We start from the raw sequence: 26,745 nt of genomic DNA, 5'->3' as shown, positions 1-26,745 counted from the left end.
TAATGACGCTGGTGGTCATGCCGCTTCTCTCACCTCGGATCGAAATGATCTCGCCGGAAGGGGTAGTAATGTGGACTATCTTGTCGTGACATATAATCTCCGCTCGGTTCTCGGATAACCAGTCCATGCCGACAACGACATCGAAACTACTAAGCGTAAAAGGAATAAGGTCGATATCAAAGACATGACCTGACAGTTTTAACTTACATCCCGCAAGTACATGCGTCGTTACTATAGTCTTACCGTCAGCTAATTCAACAGGAAACTTAGCATCTAACAGAGTTGTAGTTAAGTCTAAGAGTTGGCTAAAGGCTTTCGACACAAAACTCCTATCAGCTCCAGTGTCAAACAATACAGAAGCAAAAAAATCGTTCACAGGGAACTTACCAGTCACCACGTACGGATCATTGCGGGCTTGACCCGACCCAATTACAAAAGCTCTCCCTTTGCCATTGTTTCCACCAATACTGCCACTTCCGTTACTTCCGTTGTTGTCGTTCTGTTTCAGCTTGGGACAATCTTTCCTGAAATGACCTTCCTGTCCACATTCGAAACATCCCTTCGTCGTCATAGGTGGTTTAGGAGCACCCTTTGCCGCAAGGTCTCCTCTACATTCCTTCGCCTGGTGACCCGTCTTTCCGCATCTCTGACACTTGACACGGTCACACGGGCCAACATGATGATAGTTGCACCTATTGCACTTCGGATATTTCCCAGCATATCCGCTCGAACCCTGCCCGCTACCGTTGTTATTATTGTTGTGATTCTGATTGTTAAAGCTCCGAGTGAATTCGGGCTTATGGTAGTGTTGTTGCTGTGGGAGGTTCGAGGACGAGGATCTGGTGTTGTCAAACTTTCTCTTTCCGCTGCTCGGGTTGCTGTTGCTGTTGTTGTCATTACTCGGGTTGTCACGGGCTTTCGCGGTTGAACCCCTAGGTGGTAACGCACCTTGGGTCACAGCTTGATCCGTCAGTTTGTGAGCTAAACGGATCGCTTGTTGAATCGTGGCTGGTCTGGAAGACGTCACCATGCCCTGAATTTGCGGTGCTAACCCATCAATATACATTTCAATCCTCTTACTCGGCGGATCTACCATCCGCGGACACATCACCGCTAACTCGTGAGAACGAGTAGTGTAGGCTTCGATTTCTGAGCCCACCATCTTCAGCGACCAAAATTCTGACTCCAACTTTGAAATCTCTTCTCTCGGACAGTACTCCTCTCGCATCATGTTCTTGAACTCCTCCCAGTTCATAGCGTTAGCCAGTTCCAATCCAAGGATCTGCACGTTCGAATTCCACCAAGTGAGGGCAGAATCCTCAAGTGTTCCAGCAGCGAATTTGACCCTACTGGCAGGGGGACAATTACACATCTGAAATGCCGACTCGGCCTTCTCAGCCCAACGCAGGAAGCCTATAGCTCCCTCAGTGCCCTTAAACGAACTGGGCTTGTAGTCAAGGTAATTCTTGAAGGTACATGTTCCACTTGGACCTCCAGCTTGATTCTGAACGTGTGCGGCTAGAGCGGCCGCCGCATGGTCGTTCAGCAGAGTTTGGAGTTCTGCTGCAGTCAAGTTGATGTTACCGCGACCATGTCCAGCGTTTCTTCCAGCCATCTAGGTGTTTTCATCCTTAGATGTCATCGTCTGAGGACACCTCTGAGTGTGCCTCTTCCTCAGCCGGTTCTTCCTCCGGTTCCTCTTCGGGTTCCTCCTCGGGATCTTCCTCGGGATCCTCCTCAGGATCTGCCTCAGGTTCCGCTGCGTTCTGAGCAATTTGAATTTGTAAGACATCGCAACGCTCTAAAGTTATCTCTGTTCGGGTCCTTGCTACTTGGAGTTGCTCTTGCAAGTCTATCATCTCGGCTTGCATCTTTCTCATAATTTTCATCTGTTGATCACTAGCCTCTTGCATTTCCTTCATTGCCGCTGCCATGCGAGCAATCTCGTCCTTAGTCTCGGTTCCGTCTTTTAACAGTCCGGAAACGTTAGCCCTCGTATAGCGCATGTAACCCAAATCACGCTCCAAGCAAGAAACGACAGCTGCGATAACTCGCTCTACAGGTTCGGTTATGGGTGGTAGGGTGTTGGGGTAAGCAGGATGGTTCGGGTGGGGTAATGCGGGAACTTGTTCACGATAGACCATACGTCTGATCATATTAGGGTACCAATCCCAGCTAACTTCGTTTTCGTACATGCCTCCGGATAAGCGGTACCTCTTCGGTGCGGGAGCTTCGAGTTCCGGGACTACTCGGGGTGGCGATGCGGTAGGTAACTGCGGTTCCTTCCCGTGAGCATGAGTCATCGGATCAGATGAGGATGAGGGTGGCGGCGTCGACATTCCTACAGGTAAGCCGTGTATGCGCGCGCGTATGAGTGAAAGAGGTAAAGAGATAAGATAACAAAGACTACACTAATCTATGCAATGCGTAACATTATAACTAATGGGTCGTCGCGGTTATAGTCTAGTATGCATGCAGCTTCTAGTTCGCTATAACCAATGGCTCTGGTACCAATCTGTCACACCCTCAAAATCCACTAACGGAGTTTTACCGTCAAAGGGTGTGAACTAACAGGATCGGAATCATTAGTTATAATCAAACCATAAAACAAAGTTTCCAAACCATGAAAACGTTTACGAGTAATTAAATGCGGAAGCGTAAAACCATAGCAAACAATGTTACGTCACGCAGGACGACTTAAAACCCAATGATAACATTTAAAAATAAGTTTGCATAGTTAAAAGTGTTTCAAGCAATGCATGTTCCTAAACCGCGCGCCCGCCTCGGCTACCTGAGAATAACATACTAAAAGTGTCAACACAAGGTTGGTGAGTTCACAAGTTATATAAAAATAGAGCGTTTAGCGTTTGCGTTCAGCGTTTTGCGTTCAGCGTTTTGCGTTACAGCGTTTTGCGTTACCAGATAGTGTTATGTCAATTATATATCTATAGGTAGCTAGCCTATAAAACAAGTATCACTAAGTGTTCGACACCGAAGCTGACTGTTTATCATTTGCCTTGCCACCAGGTCATCCAGACCATGGTATGTGTTTAGCCAAGATTACACCCACTCGACCTCCAGTCGAGTTTAGCGTTGGGTGGGGTTTGTCAAACCCAGTAGTACTACTCAACAATGACTCGCTATTATCCAATATTAAACGGTTCGATGTGAATGAAGGACTTTAGTTATTGCGTTTGCCACTTAGTCTTTACAAGTGATATATAATCTATATTAACAAAATCTTAAATGCGTTTCGGAGTATGTTATCTCCCCCAAGTGAAAAGCGTTTAAAAAAGTTTAAAAGGGGAAAGTGAAACTCACTATTTGCGAAGTATTCCCAAAATAATTCACCAAGATGCGCGTCACAGAAAAACTCTCTCTAGCGTTCTAAAACAACAAAGAGATTTTTCTAAGTGTCGGAATATTATCGAGTCTCTAGACCCGGCACATAATACCTATGCACCTAACATGTTTCGTGTTTCGTTTGTGAATTGTGTGTGACTTTAACAAATGTATTTGTGATACGTTACATGTGTAAACAATTATTTACGTGTCATGTATTCATAAAGTACATCACTAGCAATTACTCCCCGTAAGGGCAATTTGGTCAACACATAACAATTAACTAGCCATTATTCCCCATGAGGGCAATTTGGTCAAATCATGACAATCAATTAGCAATTATTCCCCGCAAGGGCAATTTGGTCAAAACATAACAACTATATAGCAAGTATCATGTTTCATGCATTTTCACAAAACTCAGCAGCTAGTTTCACCGAGACAGAAATCCTACTTGAAAGATTGTGCTATTCCACCGATCATAGCATCTCAATTAATTTACCAAAAATCATCACAAAAGCATATATGTCTTAGGTTTCCAGAACATATTTTATTATATTTTTATTCCACATAGGTTTCTCACAATCATCAAATCATTACAGCAAACTCATAACAGTCAAATTCATGCGCAACAGAATGTTATTTGAAATTCCCGTTAAACGAAAAATCCAATAAATGCAAGACCACTTGAGTTAGGTTCCTAACTCAATGAGTCAACTTCCAGAAGTGGAACCAACCCAATTGGTCTCGTAGTTCATGAGATATAACATTTACAAAACAACCTAACAGCAGGTCTAACAGCTCAGCTTTGCACAACGTTTTTGTAAAATCATAAAAGTTAACTTTTCCACGTCCAAAAATTGCAAATTTATATTCTTTAGAAACTAGACTCAACCTAGTTTACTGTAGTATCAACAATCTCAACCAGTTTTCACATTTACACCTCGTTACAGTCAATTAAACATCAATAACACAATCTGTCCAGAAACTGTTTGCATCCAAACTCAACATATTAACTATCTATGGACCATCATGCATTCATATAACACTCTAGACTCCATAAACACTATCCATGCACATCAATTACACATTACATACATGATTAGGGTTTTTGTTTGAACTCAAATCAAAGACACAACAATTAACATGTAACAATATCAATTCTAGTTATCAAATCATCATCAATACATCATCAAATCAAACAAAATCATATGAACACACTAACATATAAAAATCGGCATCTAGGGTTTGTAATTAACCCAATAAAAGTCAAGATTAAGTATAAAGGATGCATAGGATAGTTGATTATACCTTCCTAGCACCTTAATCTTGAATCAAAAGCTTGAAATTTGTTGTATGTATGTGTGTGTATGTTGACGGCAGCCAAGGAGCCAAGGGGGGAGGGGCTGATCGGTTTGTGTAGGGAGAGAAATAACAAGTTAGGGTTTATTATTATTATTTATAATAATACTATGTTACACTTTGGCCCCTCCACTTCTACGTATTACTTATCTAGCTTAAACTAACTTGTTTACATCTTGAGTTAGTGTTTATAACGATGTTATCACACAACACATAAGTCTGACACATAATTATCACATAATTACTGTTTTGACGTTTTTCGTTTATTCACCAATCGTTTGTGTCAACTCGTTTGCGTTTCGGTGCAATTCCCGAAAGACTACACATGTAGTAAGTGTTAAGCGTCATTTAAACCCTAGTTTAAATGTAATGAGGTGTGCGTTATAGATTCAATGATCTTAAGTTTGAATTGACGGAGTTGAGTTAACGGAGTTAACCTAAAATTGACGATTGTCACAGACGCGCACGGGCACGGGAGATGGGCGCAATGTGGCACTTTTATGGCTCACGCTTGCATCGTCGTGGGACGCTTGAGAGCCGCATTAGTGTTTTTGGATAGTAGAATGACCAAAAATAAAAATATTGAATTTTGAAACCCATTGCGCAACGCGACGGGCAAGAGAGAAGCCCATCGCGGTACGCAATGCAGCTTAACACAATCCATTAGACGATGTCGTGCTACTCGACGAACCAACTCAGAAATCCTTCACAATACGCGAAGTAACCTCCGGGGTGAAGTGACCACGTGGAAATATGTGGCATAAATTGGCATGCCACATGTCACCACGTGGCAACCTCTCATTTTAATGAGTCATCGCGCTACACGATGGCCCTTAAGAAAGGCCATCGCGATACGCGATGGGACGCAAAAATGGCTATAAAAGGGGGAGTTCACAGCATTCCCTCCTCACACCAAACACCATCACCTACACATAGTTAGCATCATTTTGCGTGTAACATCCCCAAAATTTAGATTCAAATTTGACAACTTAGGAAAGTTTAGGGATCAAAAATAATATCAAGACAAGTCATGAGAAAATATTATAAGGAAATATAAGAAAAAGGAAATAAAATAATTTCTATAGTTAAAGCTTCCCACATTAAGGAAATAAGTAAAGGAAACTCCATTCCACATGGAAGGATGCAAGAAATTGGAAGCACTAAACTTGGGTATAAATAAGGAATATAAATCCCATCCCACATGGAAAGTGGTAAAGAAATGGAAGCTCCTTATAAGGAGTAGAGTTTCCATAGTATTATTCTTGTATGTCAAGCATGCACCTAGTGGTCCTAGCGGAGAGTGCGTAGCACCCGACACGCACGTGCACGCGCATGGGCTTGGGCGAGGACGAGGACGATGGCGAAGGTGACGGCGAAGGGCGTTAGGCGCAATGTCGCGCTTTGATGGCGACAGCGACAATTAGACCTAGACGTGACAAGCTATAAAAGACAAGGGACCAAAAATGAAAAAAAAATGATATCCTGGGACCCATTGCGATACGCGATGAGTCCAAGAACACGGCCATCGCGTATCGCGATGGTCCGTGATGACTCAGGGACACGTGTCACACCCAGGTGACACATGGTAGGACACGTGGCAGACGTGTCAGGCCACGTGGTGACACATGGCAGATGTGTCAGACCACGTGGCGTGATCTCAGAAAAGGGGGCGTCGCGTAAAGAAAAGACCAATCGCGTATCGCGATGGGACCAGATTTCAACTATAAATATGAGGGGTCACAGCTCATTTTCCTACACACCTCTCACTACCTCTCTCTAGAACTACACTCTCTCTCTTACTCGTTTTACGTGACGAGCACCATTTTGGCGTGCCACCGATCCGACAATCATCACCTCGTAATCCGTGTCAATACCCGACGTTTCCTCGAAGTACGTGCACGAACCGGAAACCCCGGATATCGCCTCGATTTGCGTGCCAATCTCGTAGTATGTGCCAAGCTCCGAAGTTCTGACGGTTTAAGCTTGATACGCGATATAGAGTAAAAGTGCTGCTCGATAGGTTTTCAATATCTAACTCCGAATACCCGTACGAGATAGGGGTTTTGTCTAAGTTATTATTTTATTATAAATGGCTTAGACCATAGTCGGGGGTATAGTCCGAACCTTGATTACGATTAAGAATAATACAACTTTTCTTGAGCAAATGTTATAGTCAAAATATAGTTTCTTCTTGATTAAGAAACATAAGCATTCATATAAAGGGTATAATCAAAATAGTATTAAAAAATATAATACTCATATAAAAAGAATATAGTTAAACTAATGTTTGGTAAATAAAGAAAGGGACTAAAGGTCCAAATATTTTATATAAACAAATAACTTTATCAAGGTTAAAGCTATACAAAACGGACTAAAGGTCTGAAGCTAGATCGATGATCTAGCTATTTATACAAAAGGTTATTCTCGTACTATAGGTCCGAGGTAACAAAACAAGAAGCAGAATCAGAAAATGGGAATCAGTATCAGAAACTGATTATAAACAGAAAAGGTGAATACGCCCTAAACCTTTACAAACTCTTTTCGAGTCAGAATGTTTGCATAGGATTTACGAATCCTTAAAGCTTTGTGTTACAATAATAAGAAACGGACACTCTGATTAAGAGTATACATGTGTCTGGATCCATTCATACATGGTGACTCGGCATTTCCCCGAGGCCATGCATATCATCAACATGCCTCTGAAAATCTACGGGACTGTTCAGAGAAATGATATTGTGTATATAATTAATTTTACAATGTACTTAGGGTAATTTGATCCCAATTTAGTTGGGTGCCTAATGAGTAGTCACAACGGTATTATTGATGATTTCACAAAGGTATTGATAAGATTTTACAGAGTCAGCGTCATTCACCAGCTGTGTGCTGACGTATTTTATAACCATTTTGCAGGAAAACAAGAAAGGTTAGAACAGTCAAATAAGGAAGAATAGAAGATTGGTGAATTAGTCATTAGATGCTATCTGATGGCTCAGATATTTTATTCAAAATATTATAAAGAGTTATGTTTTCTAAAGAAATGTATTTGAAATATCAAAGGGTATTTAAACCCGAGTTTTCAATTATACTAATATGTTATATAAGACTTCCGCATAAAAGAATATATTTCTCAAATATGATTTATAAACACCAAACGGGTATTTTAACCCGACATTTTATAAGTGAATATTTTATATTATAAGACTTTCGCTAAAACAAACCTGCAACTCTGATTTATTGTCCAAGCAGGTACCAACTATGGTTCACACGCCTAGGCCCTAAATCGGGGTGTGATAGGTTGGTATCAGAGCCATCAATCTTAGCAAATTAGGTATTTAATTATACCTAGGCTTTGTTTAAGGATAAGTTTTGAAAACGTATTATACAAATACTGATTCAAACAAACTAGATACTTAGTTGAAAAGTATCAAGAAATTATCTAAAACTGATACGGATAAGATATAAATAAAACGAATAAGATAGGAGCGTCTCCCTATCCCTAAACCTAACCTCGCGCAGATGTCCAATTGTCAATCTAGCCAAGGATCATGAACATCTCGATCTGGTAAAGGAAAAGGATTTATGGGAACATCTTTTCTCCCAATTCCTATATCTAGCGATGAAAGTACATGCCAAACAAAAATAGATGAAGATTCAGATTCATTTGATTCTGACATTCCGCTAGCTCAGATAATTTCAAATCAAAACACATGTGGAGCAGGATCAAGTAGATCCAAGAAACCAATGATGCCAAAGGAAAAAATAAGTAATGACTTATCTGGAAGAATATCCTCACGGACAAGAATATTTTCCGGCAACACAAGATCCTTACTTTGCTTGCACTCAAAATGAAGAAACAATGAAAGATATGGAAGTCGAAGAAAAAGAAAAGGAGGCTAGCAAAAATATTAAGAAAGATAGCAAGATTAAGAAATTAGTCATTCGCTGGAAGAAATAGAACCTTAGTAATTGTAGAGAGTATAATTGTAACAAATAATATGCACTCTTGTAACTATAATAAGATGAATAAAAGATATGTTTTGAATTCTTCGAATATTGGACTTATCTTTTAAAATTTTATTGTAGTATGTTAAGAGAAGAAAGTGCAAACTCTCACAACAGTCCTCCCAAGAAATATGAAAATAAAGAAAACATTAATAATAAAGATAATGAAATTCCCGCTCAATATATAGATGGAATTCAAAAGATGATTAAGGAAGCTATGAATCCAGTTCTTGACGCAATCAAAGACATTTCTACAAGTCAAAGTCAACCAAAATCTAATAAGAGAAGTTGAAGTAAGTCTGTACGTATAAAAAAGAAAGAGGCTTATGATAGCTCTACATCTGATAATAATTCAAAGAACAAGAAACGAAAGAAACAAAAGGTCCCAAAAGGATGTAACTTTAAGAACTTTAAAGTTTACAATCCTAAAGAATTTCATGGAGACTCGGATGGTATAGCCGCTATGAGATGGCTAGAAGAACAAGAATCAATCGTCACCATAAGTAAATGCACCGGTGAGGAAGCTATCCAGTATTCTTCACAAATGTTTAAGGGATAAGCTCTTGAATGGTGGAACACCCTAATTCAAAACTAGGGTCGAGAAACAATGTATAATTTAAGTAGGGAAACATTCAAAGGTCTTATATTAAAGAAATTTTGTCCAACTCATGAAATGGATCGAATTCAAACTGAGTTATGGAATCACAAGGTTATTGACACAAATCTTAGGGAATATAATACTAAATTCCTAGAATACTGCCGACTGGTTCCACATTTAGTAACTCCAGAATATAATAAAGTAACTCATTATATATATGGGTTACCACAAGAAATAAGAGACATGGTACGATCCAATAAGCCAGAAACAATTGATTCGGCTATGGAATTGGCCGGATACTTAATCAACAGTATGATAAGAAATCAAGAAGAAGAAAAGAAGAAAGACAAAGAAACTAAGAAACCTAAAAATTTCGAGAAGTTAGAAAAAGAAGAAAATTCTCCCAAGTTAGCCTGCAAAACTTGTGGAAGAAAACATACTGGAAAATGTCTACTAGAAACTAATTTTTTTGTGCATACTGAAAGAGAACAGGTCACACAATAGAAGAATGCCATAAGAAGATAGGAGTATGTTATACATGTGGAGAAACGGGCCACTTTAAGACTGATTGCCCGAAAAGAAAAGCTAGTCAAGACTAATGAATGACAAGATCATATCAAAGAAATGTCAGATAGATTAGTTAACTTTTGTACATTAATTGTAACTCGTTTCAAACGAGAAGTGTTGTATATCAAAGAAGGGTATTTGATTCCCTATGTTATAAATGAAATATTAGCATATATATCGTGTTAATATTCAATAAATACTTATACTCATAACCTCTAAAGGACAATCAAAAGGTTCAGATGTTAAAAAGTTTTATCTGAAACTTAGAATGAAAAGTGCTTAAACTTATCATCTAGGAAGATGATACATCAAACATTAGAAAATATATAAATATACAAGGAAAGTATATTATTGAAAGGAATTCGTAATTGACCACAAGTCATTTGAGAAATACAACTGATGGAATATTATTACCTACCTAGTAAGGTTGATCAAAAAATCAAAGAAAAAGAGCTCGAAGATATTACGAAATACAATTGCTAAGTATAGCAAATATGATTAAACCCAAGTACAAGAGAACATCATTGATCAAGATCAAGGATAAAATGGATTCGATAGACTGAATCTAAACAACAAATTAATGGAATAAATTCGACAAACTAAATCCAAACAACAATGTAGTTAACATCAGTAAATGTTTAGAATACAAACGGTAAGGTAAATAGTTAAACACAACTGATCACTGTGTTTATCAATTTATATTTACTAATGATATTCTGAACTATTAACTGGTTATATCATTTAAAGATGTAAGTTAGCAACAAAATAAAAACCCTAGTTATTTCGCATACAGATTGTAACAACAAGAACTAGATAGAATCTAATCAACAATCGAAAAAGTGAGGACCATTCACTCTTAAACCAACGAATTTCGAGGACAAGATTCATTCCAAGGTGGGGAGGATGTAACATCCCCAAAATTTAGATCCAAATTTGACAACTTAGGAAAGTTGAGGGATCAAAAATAATATCAAGACAAGTCATGAGAAAATAATAAATAAGGAAATATAAGAAAAATAAGGAAATAGAAATATTTCTATAGTTAAGTCATCCCACATGAAGTAAATAAGTAAAAAAGGAAACTCCATCCCACATGGAAGGATGTAAGAAAGTGGAAGCACTTTACTTGGGTATAAATAAGGAATATAAATCACATCCCACATGGAAAGTGGGAAAGAAATAGAAGCTCTTTATAAGGAGTAGATTTTCCATAGTTTTATTCTTGTATGCCAAGCATGCACCTAGTGGTCCTAGCGGAGTGTGCGTAGCACCCGACAGGCACGCGCACGCGCAGGTCTTGGGTGAGGGCGAGGGCGACGGCGAAGGGAGTTGGGCGCAATGTGGCGCTTTGATGGCGCACTTTGCACGCTCGCATCGCCGCGAGCCGCTTGAAGAGCCGCCTTAGTATTTTTGGATAACGAGAATTAGACCTAGACGGACAAGCTATAAAAGACAAGGGACCAAAAATGAAAAAATGATATCCAGGGACCTATCACGATACGCGATGAGTCCAAGAACACGGCCATCGCGTATCGTGATGGTCCGTGATGACTCAGGGACACGTGCCACACCCAGGTGACACTTGGTAGCATGGCAGGACACGTGTCAGGCCACGTGGCAGACGTGTCAGGCAACGTGGTCACACATGGCAGATGTGTCAGACCACGTGGCGACACGTGGCGTGATCTCAGAAAGGGGGCGTCGCGATACGCGACGCGGGTAAAGAAAAGGCCCATCGCGTATCGTGATGGGACCAGATTTCAACTATAAATATGAAGGGTGTCACGGCTCATTTACCTACACACCTCTCACTCTCTCTCTCTAGAATTACACTCTCTCTACCCTCGTTTTACGTGACGAGCACCGTTTTGCATGCCACCGATCCGACAATCATCACCTCATAATACGTGTCAATACCCGACGTTTCCTCGAAGTACGTGCATGACCCGGAAACCTTAGATATCGCCTCAATTTGCGTGCCAATCTTGTAGTACGTGCCAAGCTCCGAAGTTCTGATGGTTTAAGCTTGATACGCGATATAGAGTAGAAGTGCTGCTCGATAGGTTTTTAATATCTAACTCCTAATACCCCTGCGAGGTAGGGGTTTTGCCTAAGTTATTATTTATTATAAATGGCTTAGACCATAGTCGGGGGTATAGTCTAAACCTTGATTACGATTAAGAATAATACAACTTTTCTTAAGCAAAGGTTATAGTCAAAATATAGTTTCTTCTTGATTAAGAAACATAAGCATTCATATAAAGGGTATAATCAAAATAGTATTTCTTTATTATTAAGAAATATAATATTCATATAAAAAGAATATAGTTAAACTAATGATTCTTCTTAAAGAAGAAACATAGCATATAATTGGTAAATAAAGAAAGGGACTAAAGGTCCAAATGTTTTATATAAACAAAAAATTTTATCAAGGTTAAATCTATACAAAATGGACTAAAGGTCTGAAGCTAGATCGATGATCTAGTTATTTATACAAAAGGTTATTCTCGTACTATAGGTCCGTGGTAACAAAACAACAAGCAGAATCAGAAAACAGGAATCAGTATCAGAAATTGATTATAAACAGAAAATGTGAATACGCCCTAGACCTTTACAAACTCTTTTAGAGTCATAATATTTGCATAGGATTTACGAATCTTTAAAACTTTGTGTTACAATAATAAGAAACGGACACTCTGATTAAGAGTATACATGTATCTGGATCCATTCATACATGGTAACTCGGAATTTCCCCGAGGCCATGCATATCATCAACATGCCTCTGAAAGTCTACGGTACTGTTCAGAGAAATGATATTGTGTATATAATTAATTGTACAAGGTACTTAGGGTAATTTGATCCCAATTTAGTTGGGTGCCTAATGAGTAGTCACAAAGGTATTATTGTTGATTTCACAAAAGTATTGAAAAGATTTTACAGAGTGAGCGTCATTTACCAGCTGTGTGCTGACGTATTTCTAACCATTTTACAGGAAAAAAAGAAATGTTAGAACAGTCATGCAAGGCAGAATAGAAGATTGGAGAATTAGTCATTAGATGCTATCAGATGGCTCAGATATTTTATTTCAAAATATTATATAGAGTTATGTTTTCTAAAGAAATATATTAGAAATATCAAATGGGTATTTAAACCCGAGTTTTCAATTATACTAATATGTTATTTAAGACTTCCGCAGAAAAGAATATATTTCTCAAATATGATTTATAAACACCAAACGGGTATTTTAACCCGACATTTTATAAGTGAATATTTTATATTATAAGACTTTCGCTAAAACAAACCCGCAACTCTGATTTATTGTCAAAGCAGGTACCAACTATGGTTCACACGCCTAGGCCCTAAGTCGGGGTGTGACATTGCGTGTCAATCCTCGTAGTGTGTGTCAGTTTGTAGTATTTATGACTACATGAAATATTGGGAATCCTATCTTGTTGTAATTGTATCGTTTGTTTCTGTGTCAATTTGTAGTATTTATGTTTGTAGTTTTTGTTTGTAAGATATTCCGGTTTGTGTGATACTTTATCTACCTGTATATAAATAAAATCGTTGGTTCTAAATAAAATCTTTTATAATTACAGATGTAAAATCAAAATAATCCTTCATAAAACAAGGAATCTTCTAAAACAAGAAGCAATCGAACCAAACATGCTTAAGAGATACCCAAGAATTTGAAACTAAAAATGCAAGAAATGATAACGCAAGATATGAACCCGCTATTTCAAGCTATGAAAGATGGTTCAGTTCATAAAGTGAAACACAATATCCCACAAGACGGTACAATCCAACAAAACCGTAAAATCCTAATCTCGCGAATTCTAGTGAAAATTTAATCGAAACTTTAAAAAGAAACTTAGAATTGAAGGTTGTATTTTTAAAGATTTCAAGACTTACGGACCCAAATAAGTTCATGGCGACAATGGCGTCATTGTTGCATCAAGATGGTTAGAGGAGATGGAGTCGACTATAATTATAAGCAAATGTACCGAGAATGAGAGGATTCTCTATACGTCCCAAATGTTCAAGGGTAAAGCGTTAGAGTTGTGGAACACTCTGATTATGTCAAAAGGAAAAGAATTCATGTAATAATTGAAGTGGGAAGAGTTTAAATAATTAGTACTACAAAAGTTTTGTCCAATGCATGAGACGGACATGATTCAAACTAAGTTCCTCAACCACAAGGTGGTCTGAAAGATTACAATAAGAAGTTTCAAGAATATTGTATGGTTACACCAGAGTCAAGAAAGGTGACCCGTTATTTATGGGGGTTACCTAGGGAAATCTGAGACATGGTAACGTCCCAGTTTTCTTAAACCGTCGATTCTGCCATGGTACTAGCTGATTATTCGAAAAAAAAAGATAAGAATGGTGATGCAACAAGTGACAATAAGGGAAAAGGAAATACTCAGTTCTAGGGAAAGGGGGTTGATAAGTGAAGAAGAGGTTTTAGTCCTAATTATTCGATATGTAAGATTTGTAAGAGGTATCATAGGGGTCGATGTCACTTTGAAGCATATACATCTACAATTTGGGATTCATGCAACAAACCAGGACATGTTGCAGCTGATTGTTAGAAGAAATCCATGACTTGCTTTAATTGCAAGAAAATTGGACATTTTAATTTTGAATGTCCAAATAAAAAGACTATTACTAGTGGAGGTGTTGGAGGAAGCAGCACCAAGAATGAATCGAAGAAGGGAAATGCTCGAGTCTTCTTACTCGACCCCAAAAAGGTTGCAAACATACGGACATCATCACCGGTATGTTCTTAGTTAATAACGTTTATGCAAGAATTTTATTGGATTCAGGTGCAAATCAAATTTTTATAGATGATAACTTTTGTAGTCTATTAAACGAACCTTTAAAGAGATTAAATAAAACCTTCAACGTAGAAACGGACAATGATGAGATAGTTAAGATTTTAGAAATCCTAGAAAATGAAAAAATCTTGTTAGCAGGCTACGTCATACCTGTTCAGTTACTGCCTATGACACTAGATGGCTTTGATATAGTTCTGGGTATGGATTGGTTGTCCGATAACGATGCCCGTATCATTTGTAATAAGAAAACCATAGAACTCCAAGCTTTTGATAAACGAACAATTCAAATTGCCGGTGACAAAAACGATGGTCAAGTTAGCATAATCTCCATGATTAAATCTAAAAAATTTCTTGTCACACCCTCAAATTCCGCTAACGGAGTTTTACCGTCAGAGGGTGTGAACTAACAGGATCGGATTCATTAGTTATATTCAAACCATAAAAACGTTTACGAGTAATTAAATGCGGAAGCGTAAAACCATAGAAACCAATGTTGCGTCACGCAGGACGACTTAAAACCCAATGATAACAGTTTAAAATAAGTTTGCATAATTAAAAGTGTTTCAAGCAATGCATGATCCTAAACCGCGCGCCCGCCTCGGCTACCTAAGAATAACATACTAAAAGTGTCAACACGGGGTTGGTGAGTTCACAAGTTTATATAAAATAAAGCGTTTAGCGTTTGCGTTCAGCGTATTGCGTTCAGCGTTTTGCGTTTCAGCGTTTTGCGTTACCAGATAGTGTTATGTCAATTATATATCTATAGGTAGCTAGCCTATAAAACAAGTATTACTAAGTGTTCGACACCGAAGCTGACTGTTTATCATTTGCCTTGCCACCAGGTCTATCCCGACCATGGTATGTGTTTAGCCAAGATTACACCCACTCGACCTCCAGTCGAGTTTAGCGTTGGGTGGGGTTTGTCAAACCCAGTAGTACTACTCAACAATGACTCGCTATTATCCAATATTAAACGGTTCGATGTGAATGAAGGACTTTAGTTATTGCGTTTGCCACTTAGTCTTTACAAGTGATATATAATCTATATTAACAAAATCTTAAATGTGTTTTCAGAGTATGTTATCTCCCCAAGTGAAAAGCGTTTGAAAACAGTTTAAAGGGGTAAGTGAAACTCACTGTTTGCGAAAAATTTCCAAAATAAACCACCAAGTGATGCGCGTTACAGAAAACTCTCTCTAGCATTCTAAAACAATAAGGAGGTTTTCTAAGTATCGGAACTAATATCGAGTCTCTAGACCCGGCACATAATTCCTATGCACACAACATGTTTCGTGTTTCGTTTGTGAATCGTGTGTGACTTTAACAAGTGTATTTGTGATACGTTACATGTGTGAGCAATTATTTACGTGTCGTGTATTCATAATGTACTTCACTAGCAATTACTTCCCGTAAGGGCAATTTGGTCACACATAACAATTAACTAGCAATTATTCCCCGCAAGGGCAATTTGGTCAAAACACGACAACTATTTAGCAAGTATTCCCCGCAGGGGAAAATTGGTCAAAACATAACAATTAACTAGCAATTATCATGTTTCATGCATTTTCACAAAATTCAGCAGCTAGTTTCACCGAGACAGAAATTCTACTTGAAAGATTGTACTATTCCAACGATCATAGCATCTCAATTAATTTACCAAAAATCATCACAAAAGCATGTATGTCTTAGGTTTCCAGAACATATTTTATTATATTTTTATTCCACATAGATTTCTCATATTGATCAAAACACTACAGCAAGCTCATAACAGTCAAATTCATGCGCAACAGAATGTTATTTGAAATTCCCGTTAAATGAAAAATACAAAAAATGCAAGACCACTTGGGTTAGGTTCCTAACTCAATAAGTCAACTTCCAGAAGTGGAACCAACCCAATTGGTCTCGTAGTTAATGAGATATAACATTTACAAAACAACCTAACAGCAGGTCTAACAACTCAGCTTTGCACAACGTTTTTGTAAAATCATAAAGGTTAACTTTTACACGTCCAAAAATTGCAAATTTATATTCTTTAGAAACTAGACTCAACCTAGTTTACTGTAGTATCAATTATCTCAATCAATTTTCACATTTACACCCCGTTACAGTCAATCAAACATCAACAACACAATCTGTCCAGAAACTGTTTGCATCCAAACTCAACAATTTAACTATCTATGGACCACAAATCATCCATATAACCTTCTAGACACTATAACCACTATCCATGCATATCAATTACACCATACATACATACATGGTTAGGGTTTTATTTGATCTCAAACTCAAAGACACAACAATTAACATGCAATAATATCAATACTAGTTATCAATCATCATCAATACATCATGTAATCAAAACCAAAACATATGAACACCATACTTATGAAAATCGGACCTAGGGTTTGTAATTTATACCTTCAAAAGCACCAATACAAGCAATAGGAAGGTAGGAGATGGCTAGAAACGGATGTAGGATGCTTCAATGGTGAAAAACCAAGATCAAAATCAAGTATTTTGTGTGTGTATTGGAGCCGATCGTGAAGAGAGGGGGGGGGGGGTTTGATGCCGTCGGGTTTGTGAGGGGAAGGGAGAGAGGAGTTAGGGTTTTATAATATTAATAATAATAACATGTTACACTTTAGTCCCTAAACTTCCAAATGTTACTTCTCTAGCTTAAATAATTAGTTCTAGCACATTGAGTTAACGTTTATAACAATGTTATCACATAACACATAAGTCTAACACATAATTATCACATAATTATTGTTTTGACGTTTTTCGTTTATTCACTAATCGTTTGCGTCAACTCGATGGCGTTTCGGTGCAATTCCCGAAAGACTACACATGTAGTAAGTGTCAAGCGTCATTTAAACCCTAGTTTAAATGTAATGAGGTGTGCGTTACAGATTCAATGATCTTAAGTTTGAATTGACGGAGTTGAGTTAACGGAGTTAACCTGAAATTGACGATTGTCACATGTCTAAACCAAGGTTATTTAGCATTTTTAGCATGCGTTACCGAGGAATCAAAGCCAAAAGAGATAAAAGATGTACCTATAGTGACGAAATTTCCAAATGTCTTTCCCAATGAGTTACTAGGTATACCACTTAATCGATAAGTCAAATTTAGAATAGACTTGAAACCTGGAACAGCTCCAATAGCCAAAGCCCCATATCTTTTAGCTCCAACAGAGATGAAAGAATTGAAGAAACAACTGGATGAACTGCTAGAGAAAGGATTCATTCGACCTAGTTAGTCAACTTGGGGAGCTCTGATATTATTCGTCAAGACAAAGACGGATCTATGAGGGTGTGTATCGATTATAGAGCTTTGAACAAAGTAACTATTAAGAATCAGTATCCGCTACCTAGAATTGATGACCTATTCGATAAGATGCAAGGAGCGAGCTTCTTTTCTAAAATAGACTTACGTTCAGGATACCATCAATTGAAGGTTCAAGAACAAGGCATTCCAAAGACAACTTTCTGCACAATGTATGGACATTACGAGTTCACCGTGATTCCATTTGGACTTACGAATGCCCCAGCCGCTTTCATGGACATGATGAACCAAATTTGCAAACCCTATTTAGATAAATTTGTAATCGTATTCATCGAAGATATACTCATTTATTCTAAATCGGAAAAAGATCATAAAGTGCATCTTAGAATCTTACTTGAATTACTTAGTAACGAGAGATTGTACGTTATGTTTTAAGATGTGAATTATGGCTTCATCAAGTACAATTTCTTGGTCATGTTACCAGTTCAAATGGAATCCAAGTAGACCCTGCCAAAATTGAAGCTATAGCTAAGTGGGAAATTTCAAGGTCGACAACTGAAGTCCGAAGTTTCCGAGCTTTGGATGGATATTACCGAAGATTCATCGAAAATTTCCCCCCGCATAGCAGTTCCCTTAACTTCATTAACACGAAAGAATGTTAAGTATGAATGGGGATCTAAGCAACAAGAAGCATTTGACTTACTTAAACAAAATCTTACTAACGCACCAATACTGGCCTTGCCAGAAGGCACAGAAGATTTTGTTGTATTTACTGATGTATTCCATTCAGGTTTGGGATGTGTACTAATGCAAAGAAAGAAAGTAATAGCTTATGCTTCTCGGAAATTAAAAGTACACGAAAGAATTATACAACTCATGATCTAGAGTTAGGTGCTATAATTTTCATTTTGAAAGTATGGAGGCACTATCTCCATGGAGTCAAATTTATCGTGTACACTGATCTTAAGATTTTGAAACATATCTTTGATCAGAAAGAACTCGATCAACATGCGTCAAAGATGATGAATGGAAACCTTAAACGGTTACGACTGTGAAATCATTTATCACGAAGGAAAAGCCAATGTTGTGGCTGACACATTTAGTCGCAAGGAACATAAGAAACCTAAGAGAGTCGGAGCTTTAAGATTATAACTTCAGTTATATCTAATTGATTAATCAAGAAATCTCAAAAGCAAGCGATTGAAGAAAACAAAATCTGCGAAGAAAAACGAAATGGTGCGATTGACTATTTATTTAAAGGAGACGACGATATACTCAGACTTGGTAATAGAATCCGGGGTACCAATTTTTGGAGAGTTACACGAAAAGATAATGAATGAAGCTCACAAATCAAAGTATATGATGCATCCCAGTATTGACAAAATATATCAAAAACTTAAGCCTAACTACTTGTGGAATGGAATTAAAAGGGACATTGCTTTGTATGTAGCACAATGTTTAACTTGTTTATAAGTTAAGGCTGAGCATAAAATGTTCTGGTTTGCTCCAACAACCCGAACTACCTGTTCGGAAGTAGGAAATGATAACTATGGATTTTATTACAAAAATTCCAAAGGCCGCTCGTCAACATAATGCAATTTGGGTTATCATCGATAGGTTAACCAAATCCGCTCATTTTCTACCTATCAATGATTCTTATTCTATGAATAGATTGGCATTAATATACGTAAACAATATTGTATCATTACATGGTGTGCCATTATCTATCATATCTGATCGAGATAATCGATTTACGTCTCATTTTTGGAGTAGTTTCAAGCAAGCTTTAGGAACTCAACTGCATCTTAGCACTTCTTATCATCTTCAAACTGATGTGTAGAGTGAAAGAATAATTCAAACGCTAGAAGATATGCTCCGAGCTTCTGCGATCGACCTAGGAGGAAGTTGGGATAATCATCTTCCCTTAATGGAATTCTCATATAACAATTTCTATCATACAAGTATTTAAGATGCGTCGTTCGACGCTTTATATGGACGTAAATGTAGAACACCGGTATGTTTGTTTAAGTTTGGATATAATCAAATGTTTGGACCTGAAATAGTCTAAGAAACAGCGGATAAGGTATTACAAATTCGTGAACGACTTAAGACGGTAAGAGATCGACAAAAGAGTTATGCGCATTCCCGTCATAAGCCGTTGGAATTTCAAGTATGTGATAAAGTACTATTGAAAGTCTCTCCATGGAAACGTGTTGTACGATTCGGAAAGAAAGGAAAGTTAAGTCCTCATTTTGTTGGACCATTCGAGATACTAGAACGAATTGGTACTGTAGCTTATCGCTTACGTTTGCCCAAAGAGATGAAATGAATAAACGATGTATTTCATATCTCTAACTTACTTAAATGTTTGGCTAACGAAACTTTAGCTATGCCTTTAAGGGAAGTTGAAATAAATGAAAATCTAAAATTGTGGAACAACCTCTATTTAAATTCAAGAAGCATAAAAAAAGCGGAAACTAAAGTTAGTCAAAATTAGATGGAATTCCCAAAGAGGACCGGAATTTACTTGGGAATTAGAATCAGAGATGATAAAGAAATACAAACATCTATTTTAACGAATCTCGAGGACGAGATTCATTTTAAGGTGGAGAGGATTTAACATCTCTAAGATTTTGGCTAAATATGTCAAGTTGTGAAGTTAATGTACTAAAATGAAAATTTTAATACTTGGGACTCTTCGTACTACGTGAAGAAATCGAGAAAGAACAGATCGCGATACGCGAATGACAAAACACAGAAATCAAGAAAGAGTTGTTTCATGATACGCGAAGGGAACACCAACTTCTTTGCACTACACGAATTGACTACACCTTATCCTGACACATTTTGACACATGGAAACACGTCATAGAACACATGTCACCACGTGGTGACATGTGGCAAGTCTAGTTGTCGACACATTAGACCTATATGTCTACTTCTCGAGACGCGAAAAGATGCTTAAGGACAAGAATAATCAGAGCATGTTGGCTATAAATAGGCGACCATGGGATGAAACCCCATTCATCCCATCACACACTTAACCTCGAAGTGCGTGCCTCGTTCCCGACGTTCCGACATGTGTGAAAGTGATGCCCGTGTCAAGCCTATGCATTTCTTATAAAGTAGCCATATAAGGTACGAATTCTGCTCGATTATATTATATATAGCTTAGACCCTAGCCAGGGATATAGCCCATACCTTGATTGAATAATCAGTGAAATATAATTTTCATAAGACAATGGTATAAATAAAATATTATTTCTTTATGAATATAAAGATTTTATAATGTTTCTTAAGAAAGAAGAAACCTAGTATGTACGTTTCTTCATAAAACAGGAACGTAGTGTATAAATGATAAACATCTTGAATTAAAGGTCCAGGTATTTTGTATAAAGAAATTATTATCAAGATAAAGGTTATGCAAAAGGACTAAAGGTCTAAATCTGGATCAATGATCTAGTATTTATAAAAGGTTATTCTCGTACTATAGGTCCGAGGTAACCAGAAGTATAAATCAATGGAGGTACTGATCAAAGAACAAAGGTGAATGCGTCCAAACTCTTTACAACTTTCTAAATCGAGTCTTTAAATGATTACATGGGATAATGTATCCCTAAAATGTTATAAACAAAGGTAATCGCTGGCACTCAGACTATCGTATATATTTGTCTGGATCCTAACATATGTGGGTATATGGTGGGCACAGTGCACCACGCCTGATAATGTCTCCGCCACGTTGGGTCGGACCTATGTAATGTTCTCGTGGCGGTTATCTTGTGTATATTGGTAGTTTCTAAGTACCCGAACGCTGCGGTGTTCGCTGAACGGTTTCGAGTTGAGCTGGAGTTTGTAATAGTTATTTAGACTGTCACACCCCGACTTACGGACTAGGCGTGCCTAGGCCGTAAGTCGGGGTGTGACACAGACTTTCATAACTTGATTATTTCTTAAGTCACGTTGGTTCGAGGTCTAAGTAATGTCTCGATGGAATAATTAAGTATTAAAATATTTGCGTCAACGTGTTCATCAGCATATCGATGACGTATTTCCCCCCACATTTCAAGGAACAGATTTAGCACATGTAGCAAGGAATTAGAGTCACTTATGGAGTTAGATGTTCGCTATACGGAGATGGCTCAGTTTTTAATTATTAATATATTGCAAACAAGATCAAACAAGGTTTGTAAACCAAACACTCGAGTATTTATTATCCAAAAAGTTTTCAAAATAAATTAATATTTAATTATAAACAAAGTATTCCGCTAAATAACCCGCAACTCTGATATATTTACAAAATATGTACCAATTAATGGGTCACACTCCTAGGCCCTAAGCCGAGGTGTGACATTTTTAAAAAAATATAAAGACCATGGGCTGGTGGTACTCAACTGGGCACCACAAGCTCAAATATTGAGTCATGGCTCAACAGGGCGGGGGGGGGGGGGGGGTGTGACTCAATCGATTGGAACTCAGTTCTTGAAACTAAGTTCAAGGGGTAACGATGATTGTTTGGCCACTTTATGCTGAACAAAAGATGAACGCTATAATGTTAATCGAGAGTTTGAAAGTTGCATTGAGGGCTAAGCCAAATGGAAATGGAATTGCGGATCGTTTAGAGACTGTTCAGGTTGTCAAGAGTTTAATAGTAGGAGAAGAAGAAAGAGCGATCCGAGTTCGGACTCAAGAACTTACGAATGGGCTTTTAGCGTGCTTAGAAAAGATGGTGTTTAATTATAGTAATGGTAAAAAAAACATAAGAAGATTTATAAGTTAACTTAAAGTTAATAATAAAAATGTATCACTTCTCTTTCTGTTTCTTTGACGTGACTAGATATGCATAAACCGATTTAAAACTCAAAACTGGTTTGGGTAGAAACCGGTTTGGTTTTATCAACAAAAGTTAAACGCGGTTTATGATCGGTTTCGATTCGGGTTAAAACTGGTTTCTTAACCAGGTTATGATCGGTTTTGGTTCATGTTTTGGCCGGTTTCGGTTCGGTTAACCGATTTTGGTAGAGAAAATTACAAACCGGTTCCGAACCTACGGGTTTAATTGGTTCCAAACCGGTTTCTACATAATAGGTTTCAAACTAGTTCATTTTCGGTTTGATTTTTGGGTCGGTTCGGTTAATCGGTTTATTTTCCCACCTCTAGACATGACTGCAAATTTATTAGGATCTTGTATTCTTGCACACACACGTAACCAAACACAAATGAAAAGCAATAAACGAGGATTTAACGTCGTTCGGTCTAGCTAGATTGACCTACATTCATGAGTGGCAACTATGCATTTTTTAGTAAGTGACAACATTTGAAAGTACATAACGTGATATAAACAGAGACTAAACTAGAGCTTATAACTTAGTAAACAAGAAGTTTTAAACGGGTTGGGCTAAGGGTCGGCGACCCTAACCCCACATGCCACAATTGTATCCTCTCTTTTACTTTAACTAAAATCGGGCCCAAACAAGGCTTACGAAACCAAACAGCTATAAGGGTTAAAAATGAATTTTGTTGATTGTTAACCGTCGGCCCAAACAATACAGGGCTGAGCATCCTCGACCATCCTCGACTATAAGCAGCAGAATAAAGAAAGTGTTATGAGGTTCACTAAGATTTCGAAACTAAAACATATTAAAGAATTACCTAAGTTAAGACATCATCACAACATACATAAAATACAATTTCGGCACAAATGTAGCATCTTTATAAAAACTATCAGTCCTAGATTAAATGTTTAATGCTAACGAGTAACAAAACATTAATATTTTACGTTATAAGAAAATGTAATGATAAATGTCGGAAAAGTATTATTTAATTTAAAACATAGAGAAAATATAATTATTTTTAATATAGTTTTAGTTTTAAAGATAGAGAAAATGATGTAAATATGGTGTGTGGGTGGAATGGGGAATGCTCTTAGGGGTGTTTGGAATTTCTTATTTTACATCCATGTAATTTTTTTTTTCATAAGTTAGTAAGTCAGAATATTCTGACTTTTAACTTATCATCTCACAAGATAAGCAATCTCAGATAACTTATTAACTTGGCAAGTTAATGTGTTGGTGAAAATAAGCAATCTCAAACACTCTCTTAATGTTCCTATCATTTCCTACACAAATAACATCAAAATACAATAAACTCCGTATCATTTTACCGTATCAAACACAAAATTATATATTTCCTTCAATGGTAGTCCTCAAAATTTTCTTATGAGAGGTCCTGAGTTCAAACGTTCTTAGGGCTGAATGTTTATCTATTTGCCAGGTGATCCTGAATGTTCTGGTCCTTGTTTCAAAAGGGAAAAAAAATCTTTTTTATTAATGTCATTACTCCTCTAGATAAAGAAAGAACATTTTGCATTTTATTAAATGAACACATCTTCCATTCTATACTTGGAAATTACAAGCCTAATATCACCAATCATGATTGTTGTACCGTCACACAACCAAACCACATTATTACTTTTAGGAATGCTCAAATCTTACCAAAATAGTTTCTTATACCAACCATAGCATAGAATTTAACCAATTAAACACTTAAAGCGAGTCGAACATAAGTTACAATTTGAGCCCATAAAATAAAGATTCTAAAATCTGGGATTTTTTTTTCTTTGAACGTGTAAGCCTTGAACCTAAGACCTTCTAATTCTTCGACGTTTTAAAGGCTTTGCCTTATAAATACAACATAAATTTATATAATTCAAGGTTAAATTTGACATAACAGTAAGTTGTGACAAAAATTAAATATATTAAAGATGGTGACAACTTTGAGGTGGTTTCACCTTTCACTTTTTTCTGGGTGTAATATCAATTTTCATGGGTTGGTAGAATCACCTAGTCACTTGTACATTGTGCAATACCAGTTGTACATTCTGAAAAGAAACCACCTTTCTCAATTGTCAAAATGGGCTCTAATCAACTTTAAACGGTACAATGTACCACCATACATGCACAGGGTACAACTCTCCATCATGCTAGGGAGACAAGATAAAGAATATGCATTTTTTGATATCAAACACACAAGATTTAGCAAATCTAATAACATAATAATCCCTTGTGTAAACACAAATTTGCAATATAAAGCAATTACCTTACAGAAAACCCTTACTGTTTCATAACGGGCCGGGCCCGTTACGGTGAGATATCGAGCCTGGGTTCGAAGCAGAACCCGGAAAACAGTTGAAGCGGAAACCGTTTATTGACCGGGCACTTTTGTGACCATTTCCATTGACTCTTTTTCAAATCAAACACCAAAAGCGTGGGTGCACCGTAACTTTGAATGTAGATCAAATCATCAAACCCGCTACTAGCAAACACGTCATCAAGCTCACCAAACCCTTGAAACAACCGATGTGGCATTCGGGCCACTTCCCGCCACAATTTCATGTTTTCAAGAACCCAAATCCCGATACCCGTAATAATATCTTGACGGTCTTGTTTCCCGATCCCACCCACCATCACGAGAGACCCGTTAAGGTTCATTAACCGCCCACACGTTAAAGCACACGGGACCCGGATAAACCCGCGTGCCAACAGGTTGTTAACGGGTTGTCGGGTCGAAAGATCATAACCCACAAGCCCGTGTCGGTTTTGACCCGACCCGGTTGAGTAAATCAAGAAATACAAAACCCCGTTACATATCACGCTCTCGTCACCGCCCCGCCACCCGGTCAGCATCTCAGTAACGGGTGTCGTCCACGTCAGCGTCATCGAGTCGTACATGTGGACCGAGAGGTTCCACTGGAAGTAGTTTTCAGGAACTTGTCGAGATTTTACAACAGTCACAGTGTAGGTCGTTGACCGTGACACTCGATCAACCGAGACCGAGAGGGCACTATAGTCACAAACCCGCAACCCGGGCAACTCACCGAGTCGAAAACAGTGTTTCGTCATGAGATTAGACACATAAAGCTCACTTCTACTATCTTTATTCATGAAACAAACTAACCCGCTCGACGACGCGATGAACCATCGCGAGGACCTGATCGTGTACGGGAGCTCGAGCCCGTACCATTTTCTTAAAACAGGGTCGTACGCGTACCCGCTCGACTCGTCTGAACTCGTGAACATGAAATACCACGGTTTTTGAGACGAACCAGGTGACACGGTCCATAAAAACCGCTTTGAGTTCACAATTTCACACCATTTTTTGCACACGCAACCGGCCCGAAAGATGCTTGTGATCGGGAGATAAGCGAGGATCCGCTCTAGCAGATCGTCAGGCAGGAGCGAAATGACCGAGACCGCGGATGAATTGTCGATATTACCCTCGCCATTCGTCTCCGAAAACGGGTCGAGTGACCCGAACAAATCGCAATCTTTATTGTCATCAAGATAGTGATTAGCCCATGATGATTCACCCTTCATGATCAAGATTCAAGATTCAAACAAACAAACCTGATCAAGAAACATAATCAAGATTCATCAAAATTGTATCTTTTTACAGTTTTTGACATGAAAACAAATCAAAAGATAAAAAAATATTCAAATTACAAGATCAAGAACCAGTAAATAACCTCATATTAGATCCAGATTAATGCAAATTAATAAAAAATCACCCAAATTTCCCAAACAGATGCATAAAAATAGATTCTTTAAATATAAAAACATTCCCTTTGGCATATTCTTGATAATGATGATAAAAGAAACAGCAAAACCAGAGTCACTATCAAGACAAACAAGTACATCTTTATCACAACAATTATTATAACATTATTATTATTATTTTCATTTTTTTGCTGTGAAGAAAT

General features: G+C 37.7%; 2 pseudogenes; one reads left to right on the top strand and one right to left on the bottom strand.

The window, feature by feature from the left end:
- Nucleotides 1–22,767, top strand: part of LOC143544679 (hydroquinone glucosyltransferase-like) — a 36,879-nt pseudogene extending 14,112 nt beyond the window's left edge.
- A 1,831-nt stretch (nucleotides 22,768–24,598) lies between these two features.
- Nucleotides 24,599–26,486, bottom strand: LOC143544671 (F-box/kelch-repeat protein At3g61590 pseudogene; annotated as a pseudogene).
- Between the last annotated feature and the right edge of the window lie 259 nt (nucleotides 26,487–26,745).

The sequence above is a fragment of the Bidens hawaiensis genome, unplaced genomic scaffold (assembly GCF_021521415.1).
Source record: "Bidens hawaiensis isolate Kalapana, Puna unplaced genomic scaffold, B.hawaiensis_p1.1 tig00013678_1, whole genome shotgun sequence".
In the NCBI taxonomy this organism is placed as follows: domain Eukaryota; kingdom Viridiplantae; phylum Streptophyta; class Magnoliopsida; order Asterales; family Asteraceae; genus Bidens; species Bidens hawaiensis.
The sequence above is the reverse complement of the archived record's forward strand: the minus strand, read 5'-3'. Positions and strand labels throughout refer to the sequence as shown.